This window comes from Microcaecilia unicolor, chromosome 3 (assembly GCF_901765095.1).
Source record: "Microcaecilia unicolor chromosome 3, aMicUni1.1, whole genome shotgun sequence".
NCBI lineage: Eukaryota > Metazoa > Chordata > Amphibia > Gymnophiona > Siphonopidae > Microcaecilia > Microcaecilia unicolor.
In genome coordinates, this window is record NC_044033.1 from 137,153,072 (window position 1) to 137,168,722 (window position 15,651).

A 15,651-nucleotide genomic window follows, 5' to 3' on the forward strand; every position below is an offset into this window, starting at 1 on the left:
CGGGATGAGGAACCTGCTGCATGCACTCTTAGGGCTAAGCAGTAAAAGAAAAGCTGAGTCTAGCTGTATATTTCCAGCAGAGTGATCAGGTGCATGGAACATCTCATGAGGCTGAAGAAACTGCAAACCACTTGTAGCAACCAGTCTCCTGGGGATCAACACACTATCCAACCAGCAGCAAGCTACCTGAGTATTACTCTTAGAACCGCCGAGACTGTATTGACATGGGCTACAAAAGCATAACCAATCTACAGAGCCACTCATTAACAGTCATGTTTATGTTTGTTATACTACAGTAGATCAATATAGCTTTACATTGAAATATTGCTAAAATATGTTTCTCTCTCTCTCTTTCACGGCCATTACTAGACACGCTGGGGCCCAGGCAGAAATGTGGAAGAGATCAAACTGGCTCTGCCTTCATAAACTCTGGTGGACTTACAGCCCTGTGTGACATGGGGATCCAGGGCACCTACCCTGATGCACCCCCTAAAGCCAGCCCTAATCTGCATATATATAAATAGACTTCTCTCTCTCTCTCTCTCTCTCTCTCTCTCTCTCTCTCTCTGTTGCCGGAGGATCAAGGCGACCAACATAGCAGGATTAAAAGGAGGATTGGACAAGTTCCTGGAGGAAAAAAATCAATAAAAAATTGTTAGCCAGGTAGAATTGTGAGAGCCATTGCTCATCCTTTGAAATGAACAATGGGAAACAGATCTACCTTTTGGGATGTGCCAGGTACTTATGAGCCAGACTGACCACTGTTGGAGACAGGATGTTGGGCTTGATAGATTCTTGGTCTGACTTAGCATGGCTTTTCAGATAGATAAGATACTGCACCACACACCTGGAATAGACTTCCTGAATCAGTACATCAAGCTCCAGCTCTGGTTGTCTTCAAATCTAAATTCAAGTCTAAGGCTAAGAACCCACCTTATTTGAGGATGCTTTTAACTCATAACTCCTATTCACTTGTTCAGTACCCATGTCTGTTTTATCATTCCGACCTTAAGTAATTCCCTTACCCCTTATGTGTCCTGTTTGTCTGTCTTGATTAGATTGTAAGCTCTATCAAGCAGGGACTGTCTCTTACATGTTCAGTGAACAGAGCTGTATATGTCTAGTAGCACTATAGAAATGATAACTAGTAGTAGAAGCAGTAGTAGTATGAGTTTATCATTTATTAAAATGTGCTAAGACCACCTTTTTTAAAATGTAAGTCAACAGGTACAGTATAAATTTCAGTAATAAGGTGGTCACATGGTCTCTTTGTTCAGCATGGCACAGTACTACTACTACTAATCATTTCTATAGTGCTACTAGATGTATACAGAGCTGTACAAATTATATTCGGGTACTTTCTCTGTCCCTAGAGGGCTCACAATCTAAGTTTTGGTGCCTGGGGCAATTGAGAGTTAGGTGATTTGCCCAAGGTCACAAGGAGCTGCAGTGGAAATTCAAAAGTCCACTGCACTAACCACTAGGCTACTCCTCCCCCTGGCCACAGTATTCTACAATGTTTGCATCTATTTGAGTTCAGTTTTTGAAATGCCAGCATAAATAGCACTACAATAATCCAAACAAGATCCTACAAATGCATGGGTCAGTGTGTGTAAGGCATCCGCATCTACTAACTATGCACTGATTGAATTTTGCGACCAGCCATGAAGCCGGATATCAAGACTGATGAAATTGGTGGGAAAGTGGGTTTAGAGTCTAATGTGTAATCCTAGGGGGGTTCCTTGGCATATGAAAAATATTTAGTAGTTCTACCACAGAAAAAAAAAAGTTTGGGAATCACTGATATACACAGATATCTCTACCCACATATATAAATAAATAAAGGTATAGAAAGAGACGTAAATATGCATATAGATATTAGTGTTGTTGATTAATCACCATTAATGTGTGTGATTAATGCAAAAATGCTAGTGGAAAAATAATTAACACATTAATGTGCAAAGCCCACAGAGGTCAGCATATTTTTTTTTAAACACCACCTCGGATGAACATCTACACTCAAAGCTGCCCCAGAAGACACCCATCCCTCTCCCTCCCAAAGACCCCCTTATCTTGAAGTGCATCCATCCCCTTCTGAGGACCTGCCAAGCCCCATAGACCCCCCGGGCCCACTTGAAGGATGCCCAACAGTTCTAGGGTAGGGTGGACAGCAGCAATCCCCATTCACTGCTGTATGTGCCTGCATGGGTTTTAAAACAGCAGCCATGACTTCTAGTAGTAATCTCAACCCAGTCCTCAGGATACAACCAGCTAGTCAGATTTTCAGGATATGCTCAATGAATATGCATGAAACATATTTGCATACAATGGAGGCAGTGCTGCAAATATCTCTCATTCATATTCACCCTGAAAACCTGACTGCCTAGGAATGAAGTGAGATGACCCTTGCACATACTCCTTGACTCTCCAAAACATGCTCAGGAAAAAAACTCTGCAAAGTGCCCTTTCCTCTCCTCCTCCTGGTGCTCCTGGGAGACACTTGTTATGTGGATCAGCAAATCAAGAACCAGAAGAAAGGAAGAGAGGTCAGTCAGGAAGAAGCCATATATTCAATGGGAAACATCACATGGAAGCCAATGACAAAGTAGATCTGCAAATTGTGTAACCTGCTTTGATTCCACTTTGGATTTAAGCGGGATATAAGAGATGGAAATGGAATGCAATGGAATAGTTGCACCCAATTATGTGTCAGCACAGGATATTCAAGCAAAGCAACTGTGTTCGGCACCTAATCTGCTTGTGCTCCAGAATCCACTTCTCATAATTTTTTTCTACACTTTTAGGTATCCATGCTTTCATCCTTGTGCATTTATTTATTTAAAGTGTTTATAACTTATATCATCTACAATTCTGAGCAACATATATACCTAATAAATTAATTGCATAAATAGAAAGATTAAAACAGAGTCATTTTACACAGGTGCACTAGGGTTTTTAGTGAACGTTAATGATTAGCACGCACTAAACGCTAAAGATACCCATATAAATATATGGACATCTCTAATGTATAGTGCGTGCTTATTTTTAGCGCACACTAAAACGCTAGAACACCATTGTAAAAGGGCCCCATAATAATTAAAAGAAAAATAGCAAAAGAGTAGCATGGAAACAGAATACAAGATGTCAGAGAGAGACATTCTGCTGCACAGTGTCAACCAAACCAAGAATATCAAAAGCCAGCATCAAGTAACTATGATTTGGATTATTCTTCCCAATGTGAATCACTTTTCATTTATCCATATCAAATTTCATCTGCCATTTGGATGCCCAGTCTTCCAGTTTCCTATGGTCTTCCTGCAATTTTCCACAATCCATGTATGTTTTGATTTCCAGATCATTTATAAATATGTTAAATAGGTCCCAGTACAGATCCCTGTTTAACTTTACTATTCACCATCCTCCATTGAGAAAAATGGCCATTTAACACTACTCTCTAATTTCTGTCCAATAACGAAGTCCTAATCCACAGGACAGTGCCTCCTATCCAAGTGACTTTTTAAATTTTCTCTCATGAGGAACTTGTCATGACTACATTAACCGACTCACCTTTAAGCACATGTTTATACATACCTTCAAAGAAATGAAGCAAATTGGTGAGGCAAGACTTCCCATTAAACCATATTTGTCTATGTGTTCCATAATTTTATTCTTTATAATAGTTTCCACTATTTTGCCCAGCACTGACAGCAGGCTTACTGGTCTGTAATTTCCTAGATCACGTTGGCCACCCACCAATCTTCAGGTACTACAGACAATTTTAACTACAGATCACTAAAAGCAGATCAGCAATGTTATGTTTGATTTCTTTTAGTACCCTGGGGTGTATGCCATCTGGTCCAGGTGATTTATCACTTTTAACTTGTCGATTTGGCTCAATATGTCTTCCAGTTTCACCAAGATTTCTTTCAGATCTTCCGCATCTTCACCCTTGAAAACCATTTCCAGTGCAGGTAGATCTCTTACATTTTCTTCTATAAAGTCTAACAATCCCACGGATTCCCTCGCAAGCTTTCTGCTTCTGATATACCTAAAAAAGATGTTACGATGAGTTTTTGTCTATGCCTCAATTTTTTCTTCATATTCTCTTTTAGCCTTATCAATGTTTTGCATCTTGCTCAACAGTGCTTTTGTTGTTTCTTATTTTCTTCATTCAGATCCTTTTTCCATTCTTTGAAGGATGTTCTTTTGGCTCTAATAGCTTCTTTCACTTCACCTTTTAACCATGCTGGCTGTCGTTTGCTCTTCTTTCCACCTTTATTAACACATGGAATACATCTTGGACCAGTTGCTCCAAGAAGCAGTCATTTAGTACATCTAGGAATTTTACCTCCCTAGCACTCCCTGATGTAACATTTATCCAGTCAATATTTGGTTAACTGAAATCAAAAACCTATCTAATATAATAATTTGCACCTTCAACGTTCTGAAGCTGACTCCGTGGCAGGGTGGCAGTGAAGACATGTAGTGTTGCTGGGGTTCGTAATCGCCCTGCCCTCGCGACGTTAGAAGGAGAAGGGACCAACCGCAGGCAATCGCACTCGCTCTCACTGCCCCACCCTCGGAAGGAAGGGAAGACTGCATAGCAACCCGCAAACAAACGTTACTCTGTCCCGAACAGCCCTGATCCCCTGCCCCACCCTCAAGCCACCCAGCGATTCTCCATGCTCGCCTGCCCCCCTCCAGCCACCCAGTGATTCATCTCACTTTCTTGATTACCTCCATCGAAGTGGCCGCATCATTGAAAGCCCTGCCTGTCTCCAGCCTTCCCTTCAAGTTCGTTCCCTCAGAGTCCCACCTTCTGACGTCATTTCCTCTTTCCGCGAGGGCAGGACTCTGAGGGAATGAACTCAAAGGGAAGGCTATAGATGGGCAGGGCTTTCAATAACGCAGCCGCTTCGACGGAGGTAATCAGGGGAGTGAGGAGAATCGCTGGGTGGCTGGAAGGGGGGCAGGGAACAGAGGTGAATCACTGGGTGGCTGGAGGGGGCAGGGTAGAGAGGAGAATCGCTGGGTGGCTGGAGGGTGGGGCAGAGGAGAGAGGAGAATCGCTGGGTGGCTGGAGGAGGGGCAGGGAAGACAGGAGAATCGCTGGGTGGCTGGAGGGGGAGCAGGGGGAGAAAGGAGAATCGCTGGGTGGCTAGAGGGGGGCAGGGGAGAGAGGAGAATCACAGGGTGGCTGGAAGGGGGCAGGGGAGAGAGGAGAATCACACACTCTCTCTCTCTCAGACATACTCGTACCCAGTCTCACTCTCTCTCTGTCACACACACACACACACACACACACACTCACTCTCTCACACACAGTCACTCTCACAACACTCTCTCAAACATACACACTCCGTGGAAAACCTTGCTAGCGCCCGTTTCATTTGTGTCAGAAACGGGCCTTTTTTACTAGTATATAATATTCTACTTAATAATCTTTATCATTGGACCTGTTAGTACCCCTAGAAATGTGCAGAAAACAAAGAATCATTAGAAAATAGGAGACACACCAAGATGGCTCACATTTAATCACTGGTCATTAAAAAAAAAGATTCTACATGCATATAGTGTGGTCAAAGTCCCGCAATCATAATTATACAACCAATGTCCAAACCATACAGAATATAAGTGTTATAGAAGAAAAAACATCAAACATGTAAATATCCAGCCTGTGTAACCAAACGTGAATATCCAGTCTGTGTAATCTAAACAGTACTTATCTTTAAATTTCAATCAAAATCTCAACAGGGGTTCCCCGTTTCGCTATATCAGCTGCTTCAGGGGAAAGGGTCCACAAACCAAGAAAGTCACTAAACTGAAACATGAAAATTAATTGTTCTATGCTGGAATAATCAGAGCCCTTGTTCCATGGACACTTCTTAAGATGACTGCGGGAAACACAAAAACGCTGAGAATTAAAGACGAGCTAAAAGGATCAGTCGCAAAGGTTTGGACTTGGGGGGGTTATATTCATGGATTGTGGATAAAACAGAAGGTAACAATTCTAGTTAGCTAGAAATAGGTACTTCTATCATAATTAAAAACTTTTTCCCTCTAAAATGCAGTGGAATACAATTTAAAAATAAAAAAGTGACAATTTTGCACAGTGCTTCCAAAAGTTTTTTTCCCCAGCCTAAAGTCATTTTAGCATTAAAAAAAATGTATGCAACCCCAGGCCCTACCTCAGATTTGGCACTGGGCTTCCTTACTGTCATATACTTCTGTTCCATTCCAGTCATTGTTTCCTAATGAGCCTGTACAGGCTGAGTTACATTATCCTGCCAGCCTACATGGGCCAATGACATCATGGTCCATTTTTTCCCCCCTGTAGACATAATTCTAACCCTATTTGGGGATCATGATCCACCGGTACTGAAACCACTGGTTTGGTAACTTTCTTCGATATATCACGTGCCTTTTTCTATGAAGGTTTGAATTAGTCTAGCTATAGTAATAGTGCACATGAACATATGGAAATAGTGGATAACTATCACAATTAATATAAGAAGACACCTTTTTGCTGGACTGACAAATCATTTCTTGACCAATTCCCTTCATTAGGTCAAAGCAATATAAGCATACCAAGGCCATACTGATACAAATCACTGATGGTAGGACAAAAAGGAAGGAGAAAGTGGATTCTGATCACTCAGAGCAATAAGAAGATGGCTGAAAGTCAGCAGAATCATGCCTGATTATGAGAACATTATGCCTATGTTACAGTTTAGCAGCTGTACTGATCCTGGAGAAGGCTGGCTTGTTTGCACGATTTGATACTTCTCAGTAAAACAAAACAAGAGCTAAATGAGACTTAGAAAACACAAAGAACCCTTCTTCAAATATGGTTGTAGCAGAAGAGATAGGTGATCTTGATAGCTCCTACTATGCCATGGCATTTCTAGATAAATCCTCTAAGCAGAGATAAGCTACCGGTTTTCCTATCATGGGGCCCTCACCAGATCTGCTCCACCTAGTAAGATGTTATTCATGTTCATGAAATAACACAGGGCTCTCATGAATATCGAGATGCACACACCAAGAGATATCAAAGCCAGTTTCAAAAACTGACAATGCATCAATTAGACATAAGTATGAGTACAATTCTATCTAGCCTTGGTTTGTGTGCAGTGAATTTTTCATGGCAAAATTCCCAACTTTATTTTATACCCCTCTCTATTCCCTCTCCCCTCCCCCAATGATCCAGAGCCACACCAAATTTGGTTGAGCTAAGCTGAACCACTCCAAAGTTATGAGGTAGAAACACACAAAGACAAACTCTGAAACACAGAGAGACTTCTATGTGATCCGATAAGACTGTTTGTACTGAACAAAAGCTAAAAGTACTGTTCTGTTTTGTATTAGTTCAGCACTTCCAAGATCTCTTTCAAAAGTGGGTAGAAAACTGGACTTAAATTTTTACTTCCATATCCTCCATAACCTTATTCTCTCTTTTAGTCCAACAAAGAACTCTACTTTCAACAAATAAGATAAACCAAATCAAATGAATTAAAAGAGCATATTTTTCCTGTGGAAAAGATGGTAACCAGTACGTGACACAGCAATGTAATATAAGCATGTTTCTCCCTGATCAGAGACACAACTGCACCTAAGCCTCCTGTTACAGTCTACTGCCATCGTTTAAAAATAAAATAAACCATCAGCAGTCTTGCCAGTAACAACTAGAGTACACATGAACAATGGCTCTGCTCCTTACTTACAGCATAATGAACGAGTCCTGGATGAACTGCAGACTTCGCTCAATGCTGCACCACACGTCAAGAAAATGGAGGGGCAGGTGATTCACTTTCAGCGAGAAAGAAATGCATTGCCTCTAACAACCATAAACATGATAAATATAACTATATATTTGCTGTACACCTCATAGCGCAGCTTTATACAACACAGGATCACTTCTAATGCAATCAAAGGTTGGATCTGGGATTTTTTAAAAATTACATATTACTCTGTAGATCCCATAAAATGTAATAAGCACCTGCAATGTGGTCAAATGTCTTGATCTACCTTTTACCATGAATATTATACTTAAAGAATTATGTACTGCTGGGAATTATGTAACTAGGTATTATGAATAATAAATTAGCCGACTGAGAGGCAGATGCACTAAAGCTAAATGAGCCTTTAATGACCCTCCAACGAGGAAAATTTGATCCGTTGCATGCATCAAAGGGCTTTTACCGAGGAAGCCAGCAGCTAACGAAAACGGAATGGAGATGAGCAATTAGTGTGAAAACTCCATTGAAACGACATGCACTAACCTTTTCCGATTGCCTTTACGCAGGAAAAAGGCAGGAAATCTAACGAGAGGTCTGGACCTCTCGTTAGGACAGCTCTGTGCCAGGAAAAATCATTAAGTGAAAAAATAAACAAACTTTGAGCCAATCCCAGCGCATTAGCACAGCTAAAAGCGCTGTGATTGGTCCAAAGGACGTCAGAAAACACATCAAATAAAAAAAATTAAAAAAGGATCGGGAGGGGGGCAAGGGCGCTCATCAGGAGCATCCTGTATGGACGGCCTTGCCCCCCCCCCCCCCGCTGCTCCCCTACGTCAGAAGGAGGCGGGGCCTGGGCCAGGGAAGAAGAGACGTCATGGAGACTCTACAACCAACACAATAGATCTTCCTGCCCATGCAGCGCTTCTGAAAGAGGTGAGAGGCGCTGCTCGGGTCGTTAATAGGGAGGGGGGTCTCGGTGGAGGGGGGGAGCGGCGTAGTCGACCTCAGGGGGGCAGCGGGGGCGGGGCAGGGGCGAAAGAATGACGGGAGGCGGAGTTAGCTCTGCAGAACACAGGAACAGGAAGGGAGGGGGGACCGGGGCAGCCAGCTAGCATTTTGCTTTTTCGGGGGGGGGGGGGAGCGGTGGAAAGTGGGGGGGGGGGCAAGGCCGTCCATACAGGACGCTCCTGATGAGCGCCCTTGCCCCCTCCCGATCCTTTGTTTTTGGATTTTGCTGACCGGGTAGCCACGTGTATGTGTTGTGGCTTTTTTTTTTGTTTGTTTTTACGTTTGCAGCATGCGCAGAGCAGCCAGCAAAACGCTTGGCTGCTCTGCGCATGATTTAGGGGCCGATTACCGATGTGTATTGTGATTCTTTGATACATTGTACGTTTGAATACCGATCTGAGCATGTGTGACTTTTTTTTTTGGTGCATTCTTCGTTTTTTTAAAATCGTTAGGGACTTTAACAATTTTGATTTTTTTACGTTTGGTTGCTGCATCTGCCTCTGAGTTAGAAGCCAATAATAAGAGTCCTGGTAGGGATGAATTATCTGTCCAGTCCCGGTTACTTAAAACGCGTGTGACCTTTGTGCTACTGAAACAGACACTGCACTGAACAAATCCAACTACAGATTACTCCAACTGTAATTATATTAATTATCACATTTAAGCTTTGGTATTGCTTTTTGTCTGGAACAATTTACCCAGTAGATAATGGCAATCAATTTCATCACTGTTAATTAACTGCTGTATAGGGAATGTCAATCTATTGTCTAACCCAGCCAAGACAGCCATTGCTTATTTGTCCTGGTTTTCCCCTGGTGGGGCAAAAGGAAGTGAACTATTTGTTAACTTTGTAATTAATGATTTTTTTTCTCAAAATAAACCTCAATTAAGCTTTTTCCACACAGTGCCTGCTATCACTCCTTAAACTGCCTTCATTATATAAGATTTAGGCTACCTTTCCTTCTCTCTGCCTTTCCCCCTAGTCCATTTGCTTTAACCTATCTTTATTCTATACCATTTAAATTTGGCACATTCAATAGGGCCAGTTTAAAAGCTGGAGGAACAGCCTAGCAGTTAACCACAGCAGGCTAAACATCAGGGAAACCAGAGCTTAAATCCTGCTTCACCCACTTACATCCTTTGTGACCTTGGGTAAGTAATTTCACCCTCCACTGCTCCAGGTATAATTTATTTATTTGGGTATTTAATATACTGCCACTTGAACTTGATAATACAGTGGTTTACAGTACCAACAGGATCAGAGCACACACACACACACACAAATATCAAGAAAATCATATATTTATTTAGATTTTGCTCACACCTTTTTCTGTAGTAGCTCAAGGTGAGTTACATTCAGGTACACTGGATATTTTTCTGTCCCAGGAGGGCTCATAATCTAACTTTGTACCTGAGGCAATGGAGAGTTAAGTGACTTGCTTAAGATCACATGGAGCAGCAGTGGGATTTGAACCAGCCACCTCTGGATTGCAAGACCATGAAACAGCAGGAGGGAGAGTTAACCTTTGAACAAGATCACCCAGAACCTTAAATATGCAGCAGAGAAACAATGGGGAAAGGATCCACTGCTTTTCAATCTTAACACTATAGGTAATTACATCTCTACCTAGCCAAAACAGAAAAGGTTATGGAACAGTCTGTTTTCTCTCCTACCTTAAATTTCTGTAAACACACTTGGCAGGGATGGGAATAACTTTTATTCCTGATTGTAACTCACCTAGAGATCAGTGTTGTAATAAATCCAATTGGACCTTTTTTTATCCTAGAGCTCAGCTGCACAGTTCCAACATACTAAACCTGTCTCCTTCCAAAAAGTATTTAGTAAAAAAAAGAGGATCAAAGCTGTTCTCATTTCAACAGCTCCAAGAGAGAGCGAGTATGAGAATTAAACATTGGTATATACAATATATTTCGATTACATAACAATTTTTACATTGAAAAAAGTTCCCCTACCCCCCAAAGGATTTCGTATTCAGTTTTATATCTGGGGGCACTTGAATTTGGTACCTAAAATACATTGCAACCTTATCTGTATTTTAAAAAAAAATGTTGCTCAAAGGTTTATTGACAATTCTCTCACACATGTAAATTTGTATCGTTTATGTTATTTATTACACTGGTGATATTCTGCAAGAACACTAAAGTGTAGTACTTCAGTTATCCGCCAACATAAATGATTATGCCACTCTCATAACTGATCACTTCCTCACCAGAAAGCATTCGCGGGGTTTATAAACTGGTCAGCGCTACAAACAGATCTAGACTTTTCTTAAAACTTACAGGAGCAAAAAAAAACAAAAAACAAACAAACACTTCAGAAGTTATAACAAGTACAATCACAAAGATGTAACAGGTGATCCTATCTTTAAGTACCGGAAACTCTTCAAAAGTTGAGAAGCTGAGCAAAAAATATGAAAAGTTTGGACAGTGTAAACATCAAGATGCCCCAATGTCGACCACAAGCCGACCGGACACTTTATTAGCGCGCTAATAAATTACGCGGTTTGACCTTCTACAGTTCAAGCAGGGTTTTGTGTACTCCAACGACTCTCTTAAGTCTAAACTACTTTGTAGTGAGTTGTTTTCCAGGTCGTTTCACGGAAGCCTGAGGTCTACCACAAAACACCCAAGCTTCTCGGATGTCGACCACAGCAGGTGAAAAAAAGAAGTACTTAACTCCGAATACGAAGAAAGAACTTTGAACGCACAGTGTTATCAGTACATGCAACCGTTTAAAATAAATCTTCCAACGGAGAGTACCAAAAACAGATAATCCGATAACAAGATAACAATTAGTAGTTATAAAGCATAGTAACATTCCTTATTAGTTTCTCGTAGTCGTCTCCCTTGGTGAAGAAAAATTAATGATTCAAGGAACCCCCCCCCCCCTTGAAAACCCGATTCGCTTCTGATTGCACCCTCTTGCCTACCCCCTCCCCCCCCCCCCCACACACACACACACACACACCCCATTTCTAGCGTGGCTATACATAAACGTACAACATTTTAGAATGATTGTGAGTGGCACAATACAAATTACCTCTCCCTTAGACACAATAAAACAATGAAAAATCTTGCTCATTCTTATGGGTGCTCAGCACCCACCAGCACCCACACAGCTGGCTCCTACGCAACCATTCCAGCCAAAGAAACCAGACCCCGGAAGCCTTAGATTATAAGCAATCAGTAAGAACGATGTTCAAAACAATCGCCTGAGCCAGCATGGTCTGAATTAAATTCCAGCCCCGTGGCAATAAAAGGTCATCACCAAACAACTGCTCAAGCATAGGGGCTCAAGAGGAAAACAGGTTACCTGTGTCCTCGGTGCCCGCAACCTGCTGGGCTGGGCAAAGGAGGCATGGGGTGGGGTGGGGGGCTGACACGGAGCCCATTTTACTATAATGTACACCAGCCCTAGTTCAAGGAGAGTAACACCCCCCCCCCCCCTCCCAATGAATCTACGGTCAAGAATGGATCTGAGTTTCGGTGCCCTTGGCTTTTCACGCCTAAACTGGATAGCCTCAACAAATTTCTTGCCATATTATTTGAAGGAATTACTTGGATTCACTTAAAGCACTTACAGTAGGTTTAGGATAGGCGGCGATCCTCCTCTGTGGACCCTCCCAAGCTTAATTCTCATTAAACATACACACACACACAAACAATAGGCTTGGCACACGAAGAGAGGTGGAAAATTCCCCAGACAGCTCAAGTAGTATGTGTGTGTCCATCTAGACAGACAAATGGACAGGCACATAGGATATATGTGTTTGTGCGTGAGAGAGAAAAGGTTCTGCTTAAAAGTTTTCATGCTCTCAGAATACACAAACGAAACCGAATTGCTTTTATACGCCGAAATACAAGGCATGGTGCAAAATCCGAAAACATGGCACTGAAATGCAATCGCCCTCCTGCAGCTATGACAGCTTGATCACGTCAATAGCTCAAACTGTCATCTCATTTTTAAGATCCGAGAACCAGAATCGTACACTCGGTCAATTCAAGTCAAGTTCAGGAGCAAGACATTTCCGAAAATTGACATTAAAGGAAACTGAAGATTCTGCCTTATCCTACGCTCAAGCGATAGCCAGATCGTGCAAAAGACAGCAAGGTTAGAGCCCGGAATTTTCAGGAATTTGTAATACTCGAAATAAACTACAACCACTCGCTTCGATGCATTTCGCCGTTGATTTTAGTGTAGGTTAACTGCTAGGCTGAATGTGGATACAGTTCAGCTAGTGTTTGCAAAAGATAATGTATTTGCATAACACAAATCATTTCCAGGCTAAGACTTATTGCATTTTCTAGAACTAATCACTTACATTAGCAATGGAGGCTTTTGCAATTATTCAAATGGACACCATACCAGGGCATTAAGGAAAATTAACTATTTGAAATCAAATTTGTAGATCTTTTCCCCCCCTCAAATCCCCGCCACATGCATTTATTAACAATTATTTTAGATCCAATACTAGTCAAACTTACTACCTCTCATGTTATGGTTTTTAAGGTCTTTACTCACAAACTCTGACACAACACACTCAGCAAAAGGGAAATCGGAAAATCAGTCAAAGATTGCAACCTCCATGGGGGGGGACAATAGTTTTTCAAGTGACACATATGCATGAAGGTAGATTTTGCGTTTATATTTAAGTATTGTTATGGGGAGGGAGGACAGATAAATGTTTCACTAGTGACTTAAAGAACGGTCACAAAATGAAGCATCAAGAATGAAAATCAACGATAGGACAGGACAGCCTAAATGCCGGTTTTCCTAGTTGTTCAAATGCAAAAAGGGATCCGCCAGCTTCAGAGCATTATAGACTGAAAATCCGAGTTTATATTAAGTGGCAACTGAAAGAAATGTCAACAGTTGGGAAGTCAGCGTGGTTACATTTTTCTGATGAGGGTAGGATAATATAGTTACTTTGAGCAGACCTCAGACAGAAAAAAGTTGAGGACATATTATTAGTTTTACCAGTCGATAAACTCTAAAGTCACTGTGTTTTACCCCTGCCTCCTAGTGTGTTGGTCACAGCCTCTCCTCAGCTTTTTCTCTTCTCTTACCTGCATCGAACACTTCTTTTCCCTCGGCGATCCCAGTCCAGACTCCTCCAACTCTCCTATACCACCAGTGCCAGCTTCTTCCCTATCTCCGATTCTTCTTTTTCCTTATCGGTCTGAGCTGTCAGATGGCCACCGACTACTGGACCAAAATGAAAACCCTGGCAACAATTCCCCCTTCTCTGCTTCCCTTCCTCCACCCCAAAAGATATCCTCACGGTGTCCCAGGTTGTACCGCCAAAGCGCTGTCCAAGCTGTTACCCTTTGGTGAGAATCGCTTATTCCAAGGACTGTCTTCTTTTACCCATGCTTGCGGTTTCCCCTCTTGCAACTCACTTTCTCCAAGGCTCCTTCCCTCGGGAGCGTGTGAGGGGTGGGGGGGTTCTCCTCCCTCCACTCCACTGGATCGTTTGTTATTCTCAGTAGCCAAGTAGATGGGAGCCCTCCAGGATCCCTCGATCCTTCACCGGCTTCCCCCGCTCCAGGTCTACCAAGTGCCGGAATGCTCCACAGTAGCCGGAGCACTCCCCCCTGGTGCAGTGCGCCGCTCACGGGGACCGCCCACCTCTCTCTTTTCCCCGCCCTCAGGCGGGAATACTCTTTAGGTGCCACCGCACGCATACACACTGAGACAGCCAACGACCCCTGATTGGTCATTCGGGCCTGCGAGACCACGCCCGTTCCTAGAGATCCCTCCTCCTCCCCGCCCACTCGCCTTTGGGGTTTTCATTCTGAAACAAAACTGCTAGGTGCGCGCGCGCGGCTAGGCAACAAGCGAGGCTCGGGCTTCCAGGTGGAGCGTTCGCCTGGGATTGTGTGTGAGAGTTGAGTGCACCTAGGGGAGGAGGAGGTGGAGCCTGCTGCCGGCTACTGCGAATTCACACATACACACAGCGCTTGCCAGGCAACGGACTGCTGTTTTTTCCCCCCTGTATTATTGTTCCTTGGTGATGAGGGATGAGTTGGACTGGAGTAGAACTTAAAGGTTGCAACGAGCGAGTGGCAAGAGGTGTCCGAAAGGCACAAGAGCCAGCAAAACTTACGAGCCCAGCTGCTGCTGCCAGGCAACTGTCCTCGCGCTGCAGGGAAATTTCGGCTCTGACAATGCCACCTGCACAACAGGGCGAAAGGCTGGGGTGGCTCGTGCCGCCTTTCCCGCCTTAACCATCCCAGCAGCACTCCCCTGCTCTCTAGCTCCTCCCACAACCCCAAATGATCCCACTTAAAATCCAGAACTCAGGAGGACGGCCTGGGGACTCGGGGTTTGCGAACTTGTGAAAAATAAAAACATTTCTACTGTCGGTTCGTAGCTAAAAACAACTTCAAATCCTAAATGGTCCGCTTCTATGCGTTCTTCGATCTGACACTCTTATCTCACCGAGCTCCTGATCAAAAACGCCTTCCGCACAGCTCTTTGGTTTCGTCTCAGGTGTCCTCAACTGACATGGATCTATGTCATTTTTTCAAGGACATGCAATCCTTTTCCTCATCGCAGTCTTTGCATCAGTTTGACACTTGACTGTCTGTGATCCACGACTCCTTTTTTTTTTCCTTCCTTGTGCCGCCTCATACGGATCTGCTTTTTTTTCTATCAGGATTTCTCCTGCCCCCCCCCCCCCTCTCCCACAGCATATGCTCCACAGGGGTTACGTGCTGAGAAATCCTGCCTTAATTGTTCCAAACATTCTCCCCTCCCTTTCTGCTTTTGGTTTTGCGATGTGTGCAAGCTCCCTTCTGTAACTGTGCAAAGAGAAAAACTTAACAATTTGTTAACTTAAAAAAAATTGTCACTTTTGATCCTGTGATTTTTATGCAACTG

General features: G+C 43.0%; 1 protein-coding gene across 2 annotated transcripts in view; it reads right to left on the reverse strand.

Annotated features, from left to right (window-relative positions):
- Positions 1-14,322, reverse strand: part of CHRM3 (cholinergic receptor muscarinic 3) — an 819,103-nt gene extending 804,781 nt beyond the window's left edge. For both annotated transcript variants that reach the window (XM_030196388.1, XM_030196387.1), the window contains exon 1: positions 13,836-14,322. The gene's annotated coding sequence lies outside the window, so the exon portion shown is untranslated. The remainder of the gene's footprint in view (positions 1-13,835) is intronic.
- Positions 14,323-15,651: the final 1,329 nt, after the last annotated feature.